Source organism: Adiantum capillus-veneris, chromosome 12 (assembly GCF_014529385.1).
Source record: "Adiantum capillus-veneris isolate H3 chromosome 12, ASM1452938v2, whole genome shotgun sequence".
Taxonomy (NCBI): domain Eukaryota; kingdom Viridiplantae; phylum Streptophyta; class Polypodiopsida; order Polypodiales; family Pteridaceae; genus Adiantum; species Adiantum capillus-veneris.
The window spans coordinates 121986804-121991697 of NC_140942.1; the positions used below are offsets into that span (position 1 = coordinate 121986804).

General features: G+C 41.5%; 1 pseudogene; it reads left to right on the plus strand.

The window, feature by feature from the left end:
• Window positions 1-2764: 2764 nt before the first annotated feature.
• LOC147446442 (translationally-controlled tumor protein homolog) lies at window positions 2765-3818 on the plus strand (annotated as a pseudogene).
• The last annotated feature ends 1076 nt before the right edge of the window (window positions 3819-4894 follow it).

The window sequence follows — 4894 nt, forward strand, 5'->3', positions numbered from 1 at the left end:
CAACACGGGACCAAAAGGAGAGATGGTTGCATCTCAATAGGGGTCCAAAAGGAGATGGTCTATCAAAGAGCAATGTGTAATAAGTTCTTCTAGACTTACCTCAATAGGGGACCAAGAGGAGAGATGGTTACATCTCAATAGGGGTCCAAAAGGAGGTAGTATATCAAAGAGCAATGTGCATCTAATGGAGCTTAAAAGACCTTAGGGTTAGCTTCATTAAATACCTCCAATGGTTAGTGTTAAGTCCTTTGACCTTAGGCAAGCTAGGGCTGACCTTGAGGTGGGAACCCGACCTAAGCTTGAGGTGCTTATCATGCTTGATGACTAAGGTACGTGCTTGATGACAAAGGTGCTTAAGGTGCTTGTCATTCTTGATGACTAAGGTACTTAAAGTGCTTTCCATACTTAATGAGGAAGGTTCTTGAGAAGCTTCCCATGCATGGGGGGTAAGGTGCTTGAGTCAAAGAGACCCTACAAACTTAATGAGGAAGGTGCTTGAGAAGCTTCCCATGCATGGGGGGGTAAGGTGCTTGAGTCAAACAGAGACCCTACAAACTTAATGAGGAAGGTGCTTGAGAAGCTTCCTATGCATGAAAGTCCCCAATTTAGGGGGGTATTTGACTTTACCTTCCACTCACCCAAAGGGCACCCCTTTTCTCAAAGGGCACATGGGACACTTGTCAGACTCTCCTTATGCTTAACCACATGGTGTGCTTGAATGCTATTGGTTGGTCTAAAGAGGGGTCCAATGAGCTTCTAGCTCCATCCAACAAATATCTAGATATTTCAAGCTTTCTCTCTTTAAGGGGTAAGGAGGACACCTGTCCAAACACTACCCATATACGTGAATGCATGCAGCATGCGATTGGCTAGGGGGGAGAGGGGTCCAATGAGCTTGAAACATGTGTAAAATCTACAACTCACCCCAAGCAAGCAAGGGGGGTGCTGGGGGGGTATACACCACACACACACACACACACACACACACACACACACACACACACACACACACACACACACACACACACACTCATTTTGTGGATTATTTTCACTTGGTGACAGTCGAGGGACTCCATGTCCTTCTCCAAGCTTGTGAGAAGTGAGAACCTACACCAACGCTCTTGGCTATGGAATGCAAATCCAACCAAGAGCCATGCTTCAATGCTTAAGCTTTCCATCTTCTCCATATTCATTAATATGCTATTATGTATTCTAGCAAGAAGAGTGATTATTTCTTTCTCCTATGGAATGTTTCTTCTTCCTTTTCCCTACCCTCATTCCCTGCTAGCTCTCTCCACCTTCAAAGGTGTTTGAGGCCTTGGGACTAAGGCTTGGGATAGTTAATGCTTTCTACAAAGTTTATGTTATGTTTGTGATGCATGAAGCTTTCCATCTTCATTGCATCACCTAGGTCAAAAGGAACACAAAGATTGTATTGTACCAAGTCTCTCTTGATGGGAGAAACTATAATACAAATGCCTATTGGAGGGGGGACCGGCTCCATATGCATCCGGTCCTCAACTATTGTCATGTTCTCTAAAGTCTCTCTCTTGCAAAAGTATCGTTCATGCCAAGTTAACTAAGTACCATGTTTATGTTGCTACCATCAATTAAGTTCACCCGCTATGCTCACAAAGTAATCTCACAAGAGTGCTTCATCTAATTTCCTAATTCCGCTACTCTCAAAGTTCATAGGCCATTTCCATTACAAGACATAGACAAATTTCCTTGATCATTGAGTGTTGTTTTTCTTGTTGAGTTGGTGCGTTTTCTTGTTAAGGTTCATTTCTTGAGATTGACAATCTCAAAGAGTCTCCGTGCCCCATCCGAGTCACTTCCCTGACAATTGACATTATGTTAGTGCTCAATAGCTATGCTACAGACGTTCGTCGCGGGGGAGACTTGCTAACAACAGCCGCACATAGCTTGAATTTTCTTGCATTCTATATACTAATCCTAATCAATATTTGAGAAAGTATCTTTTTTAAAGTGGTCGTTGGCTGAAGTTCCTCCTCATCAGAAAGAGGCGAACCGGAAATACTAGCATAAATTTGCAACATTTTGGAACTATTTTCTCACATATTTCACCGTTTTACTTCCTTTACCATGGTTTCCAACCGGCTAGTCTCAATTTTCAACCGGCTCAAGGCTAAGCTGAGGTAATCCTTTCCTGAACATCAATTCCAGTTAAACTCAACCTAATGACTTTATCACTTTCTTACTTTTGTAGAAAGCCACCGTGACCCTTTCACTTGTTATCTTATATCTGTTTTTCTTTCTTTTATTTCTTTCTAGAGAGAGAGAGTAAGAACTTGAAATTACAACTCACACACCCGACTCCGTGTGGTGGAGGAAGAGCCTCTTGTGTCTAATGTCTTGGGTTCAAACCCCCTTGACAACTCGTGTGACATGTAGCCCTTAGAGGTTGTTCCCCTAGTCCATATGATGGGTGGCCAACCTTGTTCTTTTTTGTTAATGTAAAAGTCAAATCATTTTAACTTTAAAGTGCCTTGTTTAAAGAAACTAAGTTAATGATGAGTCTTTTCTATGCTAGGTAACTTGTGGAGTCTTCACATGTCATGCAGTGCATTGAAGGTATGTCTATGGGACGTCATGAGATTAGCACACAGGAGGCACAAAAGGTTGTGTCTTCTCTTGACAGCATGTTCATAGGCCTATTTGTACTGATGCCTAAAGGCGAGCAACTCTCTCTAGCCTCCAACTCTACGCATGCTATGCATTGAAGGTCTGTGTGTGTAACGTAATGGGTTTATTATGTGATGGATAGCATTGAGTTTTGGGCTTTGGGTATATGGGACAAAAAAAAAAGGTGGATTGACTTTCAACTTTTATATTTCTTGTTGGCAGGTGCTCGTACCGAGAAAGAGGCTTTGATTACTAGATCGGTCTTTTTCACTCTCAATTGCAAGATTTTGTGGGTGTAGTCATGGTGCATTTGAAATTGAAGATTAAAGTTTACACATTGAGATCTTTTTTTTTTGGGTTGTAGGTGATGAGCTCCTCTCTAACTCGTTTCCTTACAAGAAGATTCAGAATGGGATCTTGTGGGAGGTAGAGGGCAAGGTGACCTAAATTTTTGGTTCCTAGTGCTACTATGTAGTGGGGTCATCCTAGATATAACCTTAACTCAAAGTGGATTGGTAGTGGGTTGTAAAAGATGTTGTTGATGTAGACATTGGTGCAAATCGTTGTACTCAAGAAGTGAAGATGATGAGGGTGTGAACGATGAAGCCATCAAAGTCATGGATATTGTTGATACATTTAGAAAAACTAGTGTTTCCTTTGAGGTTAACTTATGGTTGTGGTGGTACTTCTCTAAGGCAGATAGTATGAATAATGGTTGTGTGAAGTCAATTACTGGTTCAATGTTCTGGGTAAATTAGAGCAACCAACCTTTGATAAAAAAACTTTCCTAGCATTCATTAAGAAGTACATCAAGAGCTTGATTGAGGTGATACCCGATGATCAGAAAGACAATTTCAAGAAGAATGTTGATTCTGCTGTGAAATGGCTCTTGAGAATGCTGAAAGACTTGCACTTGTGAGTATATAACCTCTCACAAAAACCCTTATGGCCTCTCATATTTGATATTTTTGTGGATGCACATGTTATCTAATTTTGTTTAGCGTGTTGCCAGCTTTGTAGGTGAACATATGAAGGATGATGCTTCTATTGTGTTTGCATACTACAAGGATGAGGCAAATGATCCCACTTTCTTGTACTTTGCCCACTCCTTGAAGTCAAGTGTTAATAGGAAAGTGCTTCTATTTAAAGTAAATGTATCTCTTATGGATTGAGTGTAATCAGATTTGGAACTGAATGTTTTGAAAAGGAGAAGAAAGCCACTAGATGGATCTAAGTACCAAAATTTGCATTTGTAAAGGGAATATAAGTTCTCTCTCTCTCTCTCTCTCTCTCTCTCTCTCTCTCTCTCTCTCTCTCTCTCTCTCTCTCTCTCTCTCTCTCTCTCTCTCTCTCTCTCTCTCTCTCTCTCTCTCTCTCTCTCTCTCTCTCTCTCTCTCTCTCTCTCTCTCTCTAATCAAGCTTGGAGTTCATGCCTCACCGGAGATCGTTAAGGTCTCTATAATAACCTTTGTATCACCCAAGTGTTGTAGATTGGTTATCCTAGTTCCCGTTGCACTATCAGGTATGTTACCATATACATGTGGCAGTGATGTGTGTGAACACACTAGGACCGCCGGGGCATTTTTCCCTCTTTAGGAGGTTTTTTCCCCAGTACATTGTATATAAGCCCATTCATTCTAGGGCTATCAATCTTTCTATTTCACACTAAGTAACACACTCTCAGTTGTGTGTCTTGAGCTTCCCTCGTCTTCTCCAAGCTGTGTGCGCTTCTCTGCAACCCTAATTCCAACAATTGGTATCAGAGCAGGTTGCGTCCTTCCGGGCTCTGTCACCAGCAACTCTAGCACACACTTGCTCATTTTCTTTGATTTCTATGAGCTTTGGGAATCGTTCACAAGTCGACAAATTTTTTGGGAGTGCTCATAGAGCTCAGTCTGCTCAGATTTTTGATTCGGGCTCATTTCAGCCTCCATTTCCACTATAGGTAGGTCTGCATAGGCAATTTTGTCATTTTGTGCAATATTTTTGTCAGTGTTGTTTTTTGCATAGCATGTGCCTTACATTCTTCTACGGTTTGTGCTATATAGCACGTGTTGTTCCCGCTTTGTTTCTCCTCTTTTCGGGTAGTTTTCACATCAGGTGCAGCATTTACCATGGCTGACAACAACACATATATGTTCAAGATGTTTTCTGCTTGAGGAAAGGTTGGATGGCGACAATTACCCTATGTGGGATTATACGATGCAATATTTCTTGTGTCAAAGGGCATCTAGAATATTGTGTAGGG